The following is a 15967-nucleotide window of genomic DNA, read 5'->3' on the forward strand; positions in this document are numbered from 1 at the left end:
TTCAGGTCCACAGACTCCACACGTTTGAAGAAAAAAAATCCTGTCTTTTCAGCCTAGGTATAGTATAGGTCTACAAAATGTCTCAAAACATTACGGATATTTTGAGGATGGATGGGCTACAGACCAATGAAGTCCGTATTAGAATAGTAGATGGATGGGCTATAGATCAATGAAATATGTATTAGCTTTTGAAATTGACCTTGCAAGTCAAAGATATATTTCTCTGCAAGTGTGTCTGTCCTCAAGATATCAGAAATTGTTGTTGATGGATTTACATGAAATTCTCCGTAAGGGTGTTTATGAAAGGAATAGGTGACAGGATTTTGACATGAGCACTAATCCGGAGTTTTTCTCTCCAGTCTGTTTAACCACATACCTAAAAATGTACAGATAGATTTCATTTCATTCAGTGGAAGGGTGGACTAAATAATCCAATGACGAGCAGACCAAACTTTGAAATGTATCTAGTCCATGATGCTTTCCTCATCGCTAACATTACATGTTTTTCGTTGCGTATACAATTTTTTTTAAATCAACCACATATGGTATATGAAAATATCAACATATAGACGTCACGCGGATCTACACAATGGTCTAATGATCTCTTAAGATTTTGTACTTTATTCTAAGATCATGCATGATGTTCTCTTAGTCACTTCCTTTGCAACACAGCAATAGCCATAAAACATGAATAAAAAAAATAGTAATCAGTAATTTTATTAGTTAATGTTTACTTCCAACATTTTAGGTTAGCACAACAATATCAAAACACTGAACAATAAGAAGCTCTTTTCTTACAAGGCAACTGGCTATCGTAACCAGTGACGTGTCTTATTATCACGTGGTGGCTGTTTTTTCTCCCATTTTTGAAAGACATGGTGGGTATTGTATTTCGATTTCATTAAGAAAACGCGATTCTTTTTACAAACTATTAACATGCTTTGTCTAGTTGAATGATCAAATGAAAATAATTCCACGAATGACAAATATCATAAGCCTAATGGCAATCGGGACTACGATAGATTTAACCCTTTTAATATGAATGTTTATGCGCTCTCTCTCTCTCTCTCTCTCTCTCTCTCTGCTGTGACCTCTACATCACAAAACCCTAATGCAAATCATATCTCTCCCTCTCCAAAGGTTTGCACCATAAAAACATTTATATTTATGACAGGTTTAAACAACCACTTGAAGTTTTGCCATTATTTTTGTTTATGCTTGCAGCGGCAATTGGCGTTCATCTCTCTCACACACATTCACGCTAACGCCAGCCTAGTACTTGTTAATGCCACTGAATATCACTCTCTTTCTCTTTCTGCAATAACATGCTAAGCACCAAGCAAAGTATCAAACAATCATCGGGGTGGGTGGTAGCGAACAGCCGCCTTCATTATTGTCTACGCGGCCCCACTGCCGATCCCCCTTTGGGTAAACAAGGCTGCTTTAGGAGTCTTCAACAAGACACGGCGCCATTTCTAATCTTTATTCATTTACTTTATATTCTCGTCAGCTTTCTGTATGTATAGTGCGACTCACATGAGCGTTTGGGTGAAAAGAACTGCATGCTTGTGTACAAAAAAAAAAAAAAAAATTCACTATTCGTGTCCATGTATTTAACACACCTTATGTTACACTACAGATATGAAATTTTTCAGTTTCCCAATATCATCACATACGTACGACATTTAGACATATTTTCGAAAGTAATCCTGTACCACCTTCTGTCACATGCAAACGGCCTAATTTATGTTTTCCTTACTAAACCTCGGTAGGGTACAAAGCATCTCATTCAATTTATTACGGGTGTCTTGCATATTCGATGAGCTTAATTCACACCCAAAAAAAGCTCGAATATCTTATACCTATGAACGAAACCTCCCAATCCACTTCGATGATTCTGTTCTGATCATTATAAATGACTGAAACTTGACACAATTACTATTTATTCTGGCAATTTTATTCCCATGCCTAAGATTCCCATCATAATATCGGAGCTTCTAAAACATCTTCAAAGTATAAAGCAAGGCATGGGTGGAAAAAACTACAAGCAAAAAAAAAAAAAAAAAAAAAAAAAATCCCTAACTTCCACAAAAGGTGGGTGGTCGAGCCGACCCTATAAAGCATCAGATATACGGCCGTTCGAAACACGGCCATAAACCTTCGCACGTCCCGTCTTTACAATGCCTAATGAAGTAGAGCCCCGAGAAAGGGACTTCACGACCTCCAACATCCCAATGGTTACGTACACTTGGGGATACGCGGTGCTATTGTCAAACTTATCCCATTTACCAGAAAACTAAAACGCTACAGAAACTCGTAAAAAATACAGCCGTTCGTTCGGACACAATAGCAAGCAAATCTCACCCCAACTCTGTTCTCTCTCTCTCTCTCTCTCTCACGATGATGTCACTGACTGCTTCAAGATTTCACTAGTATTCTTCATGAGATGAGATAGAAGCAAATGAATCTCCTGCCCTTAGTTTGTCAAGGAGACCTTTCTTTCTTTAATGTTGCTTGTTTACCTAGTTACATGTGATATGCAAGGAGAGTGTTATGGTTTTACGTACAACTGTGCCTTCAAACTACAGAAGGTGGGAATACAAAATGCATTCTTCCTTCACCTATTTCTAAATAAAACTGATGAAAATGTTTGTCAAAAATAATTATTGAATATGGCACGGCTTCTCTTATATTGCAACTTTACGAATTCCAAGAAAACGTTTACTTCGTGTTGATAACTTCCAGATTAACCGCCACCCGCGCTCCCCCCCCCCCCCCCACCCCACCCTTTTTTTTTTCTTTTCATGCGGCAGGTACTTTGTACTGACGGCTAGGCCTAGTCTAGCATGTTTTTCAAGTCACGGTACCAAGAATTCAAAGTATTACTTAAAAAATATATTATATATATATATATATATTATATATATATAGATATATAAATATAGTATATATTATATATACATATATATATACAATATATATATATATATATATATATTATACAATACATATAATTTATATATATATATATATATATATACATACATAATCCAAGTAAAGACAAAGATACCAGACAAGGAGTGAAATAGCAAAAACTTCGATGATTTTATAATAAACAAAATGGTTTGAAATTAACACACAAAAAATGCATAGCTATATAAAACTTACCTATAATCACGAGTCAGAAACTCACATAGTACCTACTACTAAGGAATTTAGATGCCCTTCCATGATGGTTGGTTAAAACTTAGGCCTAAACGTCGATACCTATGAGGACTGCCCTAAGGAACACCAAGTACACGGTCATAAGAAGTTCCTAATTCAAACCATTACTCAACGTAGTCAACTGAAACCAAAATATCTGGGAATTAAAACAAATGGATACCTAAATGTAAACATTAAGCAAAGCCATTTTTCTAACGGTTGAGAATAGTCAGAAAAGGCCAGAAACTCAACATCACAATATCAAGTAAAAACTAGAAACCTTGTGCTGTTAAGAAGCAAATCCGGTGTATGCTGCGGTATGCGATAGCCCGTCAACTGAGCAAAACGGTAACATAATCAGAAAACTTGTCCCATTGCTGATTACGATGCTGTACCAGGTTTTACCTGGAATATTCATTCCTTCGCCAGGTTCTTCAATATTACGTTCTGTCTTTTCTAGGTGAATTAGGCCTTAAATTCGGAACAAAACCAACTACAAGATGTGCTTTCTCTGTAATATATATATATATATATATATATATATAGCTATATATATAGGCCTAATCAATTTCCTCCCAGTGTATTTGACAGATACAACACCTGAGAAAGCAAGGGGAAGTATTGCTACCTACCTGTTCAGGTGACTGTCAACATCAACGATCGCTACAAAATGTTATTATATATCCGTGATCAAAAAACCATTCACTACAAACAAGCTCCTATGAGTAAACTAATCATGCTGGGATAAACAACGGAACACTACACTGGTGAAGCCACACGAACATGTGATTCCTTCCACGGCTACTCTCTAACTGAAACATTGGCGATTTTTGCCGCCAAATGCTGAGGTTCCTCACTTTTAAATATTTAACGATTAATTATACAGAAAGAGAAAATAGAAGGGACAATTTTCGTACACTAAAGATGAACAATAGTCCTTAGACTTTTTATTCTTTAGTTAATACTTTATTGGGTAAAATAGCCATCGATGAGGAGTGTCAAAAGTGAGAATTATCATACAGCTGCCTGATACCTCCAGTCCTGAATGAACCGTGGTCCATAATAGTTATCCTGGATTGTGGTGGCCTGGCTCAACGCCAGACAGCATTTATTATCGTTTATCTTATTGAATCAAGAGTGAAAGAGCATGGAGATTGTTATTTCTGCATGAAAACCAACTATCAAAATAACTGTTAAGGAATTCATTCCGTCTCATTTACATCATCGTGACTAGGAACCCCTTATAAAAGGAAAGTCGATACTTTTACGGTTAGCGGGAAGCCATACATGTTTGAATGTATTGTAGATGCACAGAACTTGATACACAAAAGGTAATATGAAATTGGAAAATAAGCTAAGAAATTAAGGACTACGCCACTATCACAACAACAGCAAAGACCTGAGGCTGAAAATGAGTATTATGACGGTCCCTGTAGTGACACTTGTTTGCAGTCAAAATACAATCTTGTCAGGATGTCCTAAAAAGGAAAAAAGAAAGTCACAAATAGTGTTGGCCTGTGGAAAGCTGCAGTTTCCACTTCACTGAGATCATGGTAAATAAAAATCTAGACTATCGCGAAGTTCAGTAACTCAAGAAAGAAACTGGTTTTAGCGCTGCCTCTCTCTCTCTCTCTCTCTCTCTCTCTCTCTCTACGCATCCACCCGTCGCATAGTACACTAAAGTTCATGGATGGGAGAGTCACTATGATCCTGCATTTTCTCTGTAGCCACCCCTAATTCAGGAGAATGTATATATATATATATATATATTATATATATATATATATAATTATATATATCTATATATATATATTATATATATATATATATATATATATATTATTTATTTATATATCCATCTCCCTTTAGATGGGGTGGTCTGAAGGTGACTCTCAATTTTAGTAGCTGCACCATATACAATCAGCAGGCTTACGTGCCGTTGGAGTCTGGTATTTCTGAACAGCCACCCACCAAAGCGCTGTCTAGACCGAACTCTCTCCGCTACGCTTATCTACCGAACGTGTAAATAATTATACAGCAATTTCTTGGAACGAATTACAAAATAGCTAATGAAAGGGAGCCTTTCCCAGGCCGAACAATGCGTTTTCCATAATCTAGGGCTCTTCTAAGTCCCAAACCAAAATATTGCGGGTTATGTTTGTCTCCTGCAGGGATGTTAGGGTGGGCAGAAGCAGTGGGGAACGAAGAAAGACTTATGACAAACACTTAACTAAAAGAATGCAGAGTACAGGAAGAATATGAGTACGAACTTAAGAATACAATGAAAATACAATGAGTCACAAAGAGGAGCGCTCAGTTGTAGAAGATGACCACTGTAAGCAAGCAATTAATATTTTCCGTAAGTCAGTAGCATTAGCTGGTTACTTATAAGGGCACTCGGTCAGATTAACCACGAGAGTGCCCTTATAAGTAACCAGCTAATGCTACTGACGTACGGATAATATTAATTGCTTGCTTACAACGGTCGTCTTCTCTGGTCCATCTCCGTCGAAAGCGCATTGTGAGACTCGCAAATTCATCTGTCCTATACACAGTTGTGCGGATATATTCATAGAATAAATACCACGGCGTACTCCATATCAATTTAATTATTCCACATTATCATATCACTCAGAAGATAAGAGAGCCTATTGCTTTTCCTTGAAAGATTTGATATTTTTAGTCCTCTGATATCCAGCAGAAACTGATTGTACGATCTTGGGCTGCATTTTCTAAAGATTTAAAACGAACATTCGAAGTGGATCTTGAAACGAGCAAAATTGGATTGGATATCACACACGTCCTTGGGTACTCCCCTTCTCAAAATGGATATGAATTTCCAAGCTGTACAAAATTTCCCCTACGTGTAATCTCCCAAATACTCCAGGCTTCATTAGCAATTCCGATGGGCCGTAAATAATTTAGAAGTAATTAATGCATAATTGTTTTAAAGTCCCACTGAGATCTAGTAAGACCAGAATACAATGATGCTCCGGTAAAGCATTTTCCGTCACCAGGTGAATAATCAGTTGTTAAAGAATCACACATTCTAGCATTGTGGACATCAGTGATAGATCCGGAGCTGGTCTATACGAACTGAAGTTTGGTTAATCAATTGCACCTTTCAAAACTGGTTTAAATACATCCACTTTATCAGACATAAGAAACTTACACTTAGAAATGCTAGTGTTAATCACTTTCACCATTATATCAATAGGGCATGAAAAATTTTCCACGCCGACAAATTCAGATATCGGCATAAGATCAGTTGCACTTTTTGTTATCTTTGTCTTTTCAAGACTCCTCCTTTTTTTTCAGAATCATCTTACCCAGATATCAGGTTCAGTCCTATTCTGATTCGGCGTTTCAGCAAAAGTCACTCTTACATTCTTAATTTTTTCTTAAGAAAACAAGAAAACTGTCATCCAGTTTTTGATGACTGAAACCGTCTGGGAGCCTTTGTCTCTCAACAGCATTATTATTATTATTATTATTATTATTATTATTATTATTATTATTATTATTATTATTATTATTATTATTATTATTATTATTACTTTTGGACCATCACAGTCCTCCAATTCGACTGGGTGGTATTTATAGTGTGGGGTTCCGGGTTGCATCCTGCCTCCTTAGGAGCCCATCACTTTTCTAACTATATGTGCGCCGTTCCTGGAGCTACTTCAGCCTCTAGTTTTTCCAGATTCCTTTTCAGGGATCTTGGGATCGTGCCTAGTGTTCCTATGATTATGGGTACAATTTCCACTGGCATATCCCATATCCTTCTTATTTCTATTTTCAGATCTTGATACTTATCCATTTTTTCCCTCTCTTTCTCTTCAACTTTGGTGTCCCATGGTATTGCGACATCAATGAGTGATACTTTCTTCTTGATTTTGTCAATCAACGTCATGTCTGGTCTATTTGCACGTATCACCCTATCTGTTCTGATACCATAGTCCCAGAGGATCTTTGCCTGATCGTTTTCTATCACTCTTTCAGGTTGGTGCTCGTACCACTTATTACTGCAAGGTAGCTGGTGTTTCTTGCACAGACTCCAGCGGAAGGATTTTGCCACTGAATCATGTCTCTTTTTGTACTGGTTCTGTGTAAGTGCCGGACATTCGCTTACTATAAGGTTTATGGTTTCATTTTTCGTATTGCACTTCCTACACATAGGAGATTATTATTATTATTGTTATTATTATTATTATTACTATTATTATTATTATTATTTTATTAAAAGTAATGGCTACTTCAGCAGCGTTACACTTGTAGAGATTCTTCTCTATTTTCCGAATAGCGGCTTTTTCCGTGCTACTTAGACAGGCTAGTAGAACGCCTATAGAGGTCATGTTCAAATACAGTCAAAATTGGTGTATATATTTGAATTTTACAGATAAACTATGATACCATAGTCATCAAAGTCATTAACGATTCCTTCTCTCTCTCTCTCTCTCTCTCTCTCTCTTTCTCTCTTTCTTGAGGCAAGCGAGCTTTCGTCTGGAGCTGCCAGACATCCTCGGGCTGGGAAGCCGAGGGTGGACTGATCTTGGTGTGGTGTCCGTCCTCCTTATAATTGGGGTCGACAGCAGGGGGTCTGCCCCATGCTGATCTCCTATTGGCTGGTGGCGGTAGGTCTTTGTTTTCATTGGTGGCTTGAGCCAGGTCTCAAGCCACTTTCTCCGAGTTGATGGTTGCGATGCTGCAGGTCTTGCAGCCATCTAGACCTCCTGAGCGGTGTGGTTACGTTGATGGGCGTTTCTCTACGCTGCGGGATGTCACGGCCAATTTGGTTTTCGTTGGCTGCAGGAGTATCTCGTTTGGGGGCATAGTCTTCCATGGAGTTGTCGTGATCGCTGGTGTCATTGTTGGCGGCAGGTCTTCAACAATGACACCACCAATCACGACAACTCCACGGAAAACATCACCCCCGAACGAGATACTCCTGTAGCCAACAAAAATCAAATTAACCGTGACGTCCCGCAGCATAGCGAAACGCCCATTAACGTTACCGCGCCACTCAGGAGGTCTAGACGGTCTCAATATTAAATTCGTCATCTTCTTCTCCTGGCTTCTTTATTTATATGATTGATAAGGAAATTGAACTTCGCCCTTTATATGCAAGACCTGCTGCATCGCAACCATCAACTCGGAGAAAGTGGCTTGAGACCTGGCTCAAGCCACCAATGAAAACAAAGACCTACCACCACCAGCCAATAGGAAATCAGCATGGGGCAGACTCCCTGCTGTCGACCCCAAATATAAGGAGGACGACACCACACCAAGATCCAGTTGCTGCTACATTCTCGTAGTAGCAACATCGCTGCTCCTGCACTGCAGACTCCACCCAGATTCGTCCACCGGCCAATCACAAGCCAAAGCCCAGCTCCACCCAGACTCCTCCCACTTTTGGCCGCCGACCAATAAGAAGCCAGAGCTGAATCTCTCAAGTTTCTTTCAGGATTTCAAGCTTGTACTTCTCTGCGACAAGCCAATCACCTTGCAGTATCTCTGCATACTCTCCCTGTATTTTAGCCCTGCTGACTTTATAGTCGGTGCGCTGAGCAAGGGAAAATAAGACTTGAGAGAGCTCTCTCACTATTTTATAAGTGATTTCAGTGACTCCTTCTACTTGTCTTTCCTTCTAAAGAAAAATTAACTGATAACACCCAAGCCCTCCAGGCATCAGTCACGCATCTACCTACACCTCACAGATATCCTCAACCCTCTCTCTCTACTTGAATCATACAAGGCATGGCATCCTCACCCTCATCATCTCCCACCATCATATCACAAACTCAGCCTGACATCCATACCAAACCATCAGCCTCCAAAACACTAATGACTAGAAGACGGACCAGATCTTGCACCATGTCCCCCACCTCCAATACTCAAAAAACACAGAGACCGTGAATTCACTCTCCCCAAGAAAACACTACAGAAGACAACCCCTCACAGACAAATGAACAACCCCCCCCCAACGATTCCCCCCCCACCCCCGGACAGCTCTGACAAACATGAACACAACTCACTCTCTGGTAACAAATCAACTCAAGGAAACGATGGCTACCAGGTAGCCCACAACAGAAAGAAATTAAGAAAACTGAGGAAGACACCAAACACATGCACACAACCTCCTGCAATATCACACAAAAACATGCACATAGAAACACAATCCTTAACCGACTTCCCTCCACTATACAAGTTCAAAGCAATCTCCACTCCCGATCAGATGTCCTATGCAGCAATAAGGGCACTTGAGGACAAACACCCCACCTTGCAAATAACTGCCAAACCAAACAACAGAGGACACTTCACCATCATGCCAAGGAACAAGGAGTCAGTAGACATCCTTAAAAACGACAAAAATTTCCATTATCTAGACCCGGCACAGAAAACAGAAAAAGCCTTAATATGTGGATACCCGACAATCCTTCACGTAGACCCCATTAAGAAGCTCCCAGGAGTAATACACACCGAGAGATGCTTAAACAAAGCAAAGGAACCTACAAAGAAGGTCCTAGTCACCTTCCACGGTAAAAGACCCCCTGTCGTAGACATCCCAACATGAGGCAAGTATCACACAGAAGAATTCACGCCGAACCCCTCAGATGCTTCAAATGCCAGAGATTTGGCCACCACTAACAGGAATGCACAGCCAAACCTGTATGCAGCGTATGCAGTGGGAAGCACCCAACAAGAGACTGCATTGATAGACATAAGAGGAAAGAAGCAACTACAGCCAGATGCCCCAACTGCTACAAAGGACACCATGCATGGTATAAAGGCTGCATAGAGAGACTGCGAAGGATCTGGAAGATGAAAGGAACTCCCCCCCACCCACCCCCCCCAGACCACAGCACAACCATATCACACACAACAATACACATCACAATCACAACCACCTACTAGACAGCAAGAACCCCAAAAAGACCTCTCAAGACAATGGCAGCAATCAACTCCTCTCACTCAACAACACACACACAAACCAGGACCACCAGAAACACAAAAACCCCAACACCACCAGCCACCCATTCAGAAACAACAGCAAACAACCCCAACGACCCCCTACATCAACCAAGACCCCAGATCTGAACAACTCAAAAGAGTAGACCCTAGACTCGCAAAAGGCACACACCAATACACACAGATGAACATGCCCGTCCCAGACGCCAAGCCGATTTCCTTCCTCCCTTACTCCGCACCAAAACAGCCACTCCTCCCCACCCCATCCAATCATCACACCATGCTCTCTTCCTCCCACCCCGTTCATGAGAGTAGCACCTGTACTGGTAGTCGAGGCAGTGCCCCAGAGCCCTCCATTAACAGTCACGATTACATCCTCACACGCAAAGAACTCAGGAGAGAAATAGCATCTTTAGTATCACAAGTTCTCCGCCACTTACTCCTAGAGCAACACTTTACAGCAGATCTCAGGAAAACACTAGTATCATTGATAAACTAAAATGGAGCAAAACAATCAAAATCCAAACAACACCCTAAACAACGGAAACAGCTCACACACAACTCTAAAAATCCTTCAATGGAACATATACAGTGCCAACTCAAAATATGCCACACTGCAATCACAGGTGCTTGTAGAAAAACATGACATCATCCTCCTACAGGAAACTCTTGTTAGAGAAACCAACAAATTCTCATTTCAGGGATACACAGTATACAAAACCCCACACACAAATGAAAACAGAGGTTTAATCACTCTGGTGAAAGCAACAATTCCATCAGAGAAAATAAGAAACATAGACTGTGAGCAAGGCATTGAAACGCTAAGTGTCCAGATAAGACTAGAAAATACCTCACTAGTCATTCACAACATATACAAAGGCCATGACAAAATCCTTGAAGGAGAGAACCTCTTCAGTGTTGCCTCCAGGGAAAACACATTCTTTGCAGGAGATTTCAATGCTCATCATCCATGCCTACGATCCAAACAACATACAAATTCAGCAGGCAGACACATACATCTGCTTTTGGAAGAATTTCCTGAAGTAGCACTACTAAATGACACAAACAAAGCAACTCACCTCCGAGGAGGCAGACTAGACCTGAGCTTCGTATCCCAAAACCTGAAGGAAGAATGTGCATGGAAAGTGCACCCAATACTAACCAGTGATCACTTTGAAACTGAAACCAGCAAAAAAATAACAAAAATTCCCCCTCCACCACCCCCTCCAGCAGGATAGAGACCAGACCTGGCAAACTGGCCCACATTTGAAAACCATATGACCGTGTGGGCAACACAGTACCTCCAAACTCTGGCCCAAAACATAAACATGCTCCAGGAGGACTTTGTGAGTAGCCTGCATAATGCAGCAAGCATCTCCATGCCTAAGAAAACTTTTACTACTAACAAAACCCTCCACAAAGACAGCTGGTACTATAACACAAGAATCAAAGAAATGAACACAAGAATAAATAGAACAAGAAAACTCTTCAGACGCAATACCACTGATGAGATGCATGCTCTCCTAAGAGACGTTATAAACCATGCAACACAAACTGCCAAAGAAGTGAAGCAAGAAACCTGGCTATAATGGTGCTCACAGACTACCCGACTTACTCCCATTGCAAAAATGTTCAAATGGTTCAACAAAATATCAGGAAAAACCAAGCCAACACAAGCACACCATCCTGACCCTCAAGCTGAAGCAAACAGACTTGCACAACATTTTGCCAACAGAACCAAATCGGCACACCTACCACTAACCACAAGAGAAAGGCAAGTGGCACTAGACCCAGGAAGATGGGGAGTCATTAACACAGCCTGCAGTATCCCTGATAACACAGACACTCCATTCACACTAAAAGAACTTGGCAAAGCCCTTCAAAAGGGAACAGACATAGCCCCTGGAGCAGACATGATCACATACAGCATGCTGAAGAACATGGGAACAGCAGCCAAAACAGTTCATCTCCATATAATCAACAGAACATACACAGAGCGCAGTAGACCCACACAATGGAACCAGCAAAATACACAACCGATCCCCAAGCCCAAAGAACCCAACTCCTACAGACCCATCTCTCATCAGTTGCACAGAAAAGACTGCAGAGAGAATGGTGCTAAACAGACTGCTATGGAAAACAGGACCTCTACACCATCGCCTATATGCCTACAAAGAGGGGATAGGCACACAGGAATGCCTAGCAGATGTCATGTCCACAATTAATGAGAGAAAAGCAATAGTAGTTTTTCTGGACCTAGAAAAAGCTTATGAGCTAGCCAGCGTAGCTGCCATCGTCGAGGCCTTGGCTGACAAAGCAGTGAAAGGCAACCTTTTAGCATGGGCCAGAGGATACATGCAAAACAGACAGGCCAGAGTCACCTTCCAAAGAGCAAGCTTAGATTTTCTCAGTCTGGAGAATGGAACACCTCAAGGAGGCATACTCAGCCCCTTCCTTTTCAATGTATGAATGGAAAAATTAGCCACAACCACCCTGCCCAATGGGGTTGGAATATTCATTTATGCAGATGATGTCTGCCTAGTCAGCACAGACAGACACAATCGCTAAAGCGCTAGAAGACTCGCAACACAAACTGGGAAACACAACTATCCACACCGACTCGAAAAGAGCAATACAAGCCATCACAAAAGGCAAGGCAAAAGAAAACATCAAACTCCTGACAAGAATATGGGCAATTGCAAACATCCACCAAACTAGAAACAGACAGATAACTCTCAACTGGATTCCAAGTCACATAGGAATCCAAGGAAATGAGGAAGCAGACTCCCTAGCAATGAGCGGGTTACACATCAACAACATAGGTATCAAAATCAGCCACTCACTGACTCAACTAAAAAGCAAAGCCGCAGAATACTGTCAAGTGCAAGAAGAAAGCAAAGTCAGGAGGGCGGTCTTTGGAGGCTCCAACACTGCAAAATGGTATGTAGACACCACCAGTCTACAACCACATGACATTCCCAAAGATATGTCACGAGCACTAGCAGTCATAATCCATCGGCTAAGACTTGGATACCAATGCATTTGGCAAAGGATAGAGGGCGATCCCAAGCCATGAAAGAATTGCAGAAGAACCTCTAGAACACTACCTCTTAGACTGTCCAGAAACGGAGCAACTAAGAGATAGGTACATAGGAAATGAACGCACAACCACTCAAATCACAAAGCACATTCTAACAAACACCCATGAATTTGCAGGTTTCCTATGCTCCTATCCACCACCAAGGTAGGAACAGAACACTACCCTGACTGACTGCACATGGTGCCAACAATCATGATCGCTCCCCCAACCTACCCCAACTCACATAACAGCAAGACAAAAAAACAAACCTCTTTAGCAGACATCCCTATCCATCTCTAGCTTCCTTCATCACCCCTCCACTCACGCTCATCACCATCCCTCCAGCACACTCAGCAGACAACACACATCAAAAGAAACCGGACCGTAAAAAGGAATACGCCTCAGAATTTAACGAGCTATCTTACTAGCTAACTGTGCCTACAACTCAAACCTTCATTCTTCCAATCTGTTGGCCTCTCCTACTAGCCAATACTCACTACTATCGAGCTTTCCCTACGACTGAAGGGTACCTTAGGGTTTAAAGGGTTTCAACCTTGCCCATCAAATCCTTCATTCAATATCATATCACCTTCACCACGTCATATTCATGTATCACCAATAAAGTTTCATATCCTAAACATCTCACATTTCCAACCAATATGATTTACGGGCTGCTCCACGAGCAAAAGGCCGTGCTGGCACAAGGCCAGCTTAATCTCAAACAACAATAACAACACCAAGATCAGTCCACCCTCAGCTTCCCAGCCCGAGGATGTCTGGCAGCTCCAGACGAAAGCTCGCTTGCCCGAGAGAGAGAATCGTTAGTGACTTTGATGACTATGGTATCATAGTTTATCTGTAAAATTCAAATATATATACACCAATTTTGATTGTATTTGAACATGACCTCTATAGGCGCTCTACTAGCCTGTCTAAGTAGCACGGAATAAGCCGCTATTCGGAAAATAGAGAAGAATCTCTACAAGTGTAACGCTGCTGAAGTAGCCATTACCTTTAATAAAGTATGCTTGAGAGAGGGTCTACTTCCTAAGTATATTATTATTATTATTATTATTATTAATTATTATTATATTATTATTATTATTATTATTGTTGTTGTTGTTGTTTAGAAATTCACAGTCGTGTGAAGAACAATCTATTATAGAAAATCCACAATTATGTGTTCTTCATCAGCGTAGGTGTTAAAATGTAACGTCCACAGACTCCACACTGATGACGACCACCGTTCAGGTGTTCGAAAGGACGTCCATTTTTCTTTACATAGTAATTTACTTTAATATATAATTGTCGATTTTTTTCTAACATATTACTATTATTATTATTATTATTATTATTATTATTATTATATTTCAGTGGATGAAACCTATTCACATAGAACAAGCACACAGGGGCCAACGACTTGCAATTCAAGCTTCCAAAGAATGTTGGTTTCAGCCTCCCACCGCAGACCCCACACTGCTGCAGTAACTGATCGTGATACAGAGACAATGATTTTTCATCTCCCTGGGGCAGACGAGAACCCGCGGCATGTGAGTAGTAAGCCACGACATTAACCACTATACTAGCGGACCAGTAGGTAGCAGTTGAACCTTCAAGAAGCCGGTACAGTTTACTTATTATGATCATGATATTCGGCTTTTGTCTTTCTTACCAGTATAACAATTCTATACTTTCTCCATGTAGTTTCAGTTTTTAACTTGCACTATTAGATTTGTCGTCTTTACGACTTTTTCCTTTTTCCAATTCGGTAGTCGCGAGTTCGACTCCCCGCTCTGCCAACGTTGAATCAGAGGACTTTATTTCTAATGATTAAAAAATCATTTCTCGATATGATGTGGTTCGGTTCCCACATTAAGCTGTAGGTTCGGTTGCAAGGTGACCAACTGGTTCCTAATCACGTAAAAATATCCAATCCTTCGGGCCAGCCCTAGGAGAGCTGTTTATTCAGCTCAGTGGTCTGGTTAAACGAAGATATACTTTTTTTCCCTTTTTGCTCTCAGTTTTGTGATAGAACAATGGTGATCTGTCTTAGCAGCTAGTCATTTTTCCATCAACGGGCCCATTTAATCTTATTCGCTTTTATTCACCTGGGTATAAACATTCATAATGCAATGTACAGTCTGTTTTTAAACTAAAACCTTTTCGCAATCAAAGCGCACGCTCTCCAGAAAACGAAAGCTGTTAATCACAAGCAAAGATCGAGACTCAGAATAATTGGGTAGCTCTGAAAAGTACAGAAAAACACTTCCTCTTTCAACAGCATGGTCGCTTGTACTTACCGTCTGTAATGCCACGAGCTTATCAGATGCAGTGTGTATGACAACTTAAATTTCCTCTAAAGAAGATCGTTGAAGCAGCAGAATAAGAATGGAAGGCTTTGCTGTTGTCTCCTACAGAAGATCAATCATACTTCACTTCTCTTTAATTAATTGCGTACAATTGAGCAGCTGTCACCATTGCAAGCCGGTCTTGAGAGTTTACTTGTCAAGGGGAAGATCCGATGGAGATAATTTGCTGTCAGATGGAACATATGGACATGTGGTAGGTAACTCTGTTGTTATTTTGCGCGTATATAATTTTGTACTGATAAGCATATTATTTATGACTTTGAGTGGCCATTGACAATAGATATTATTAACTAAATTTCGTCGTTGAATATTTACTTTACTGTTTTCCCATTTTTTCTTTGCTCTC

The 15967-nt window shown here is 40.6% G+C and overlaps 1 long non-coding RNA gene across 1 annotated transcript in view; it reads right to left on the bottom strand.

Annotated features, from left to right (window-relative positions):
• The window catches only part of LOC135196300 (uncharacterized), a 116601-nt gene extending 112601 nt beyond the window's left edge, over positions 1–4000 (bottom strand). Inside the window, exon 1 of the long non-coding RNA XR_010310375.1 lies at positions 3837–4000. This is a non-coding gene — a long non-coding RNA (uncharacterized LOC135196300). The remainder of the gene's footprint in view (positions 1–3836) is intronic.
• Positions 4001–15967: the final 11967 nt, after the last annotated feature.

Source organism: Macrobrachium nipponense, chromosome 17, assembly GCF_015104395.2.
Source record: "Macrobrachium nipponense isolate FS-2020 chromosome 17, ASM1510439v2, whole genome shotgun sequence".
Lineage (NCBI taxonomy): Eukaryota > Metazoa > Arthropoda > Malacostraca > Decapoda > Palaemonidae > Macrobrachium > Macrobrachium nipponense.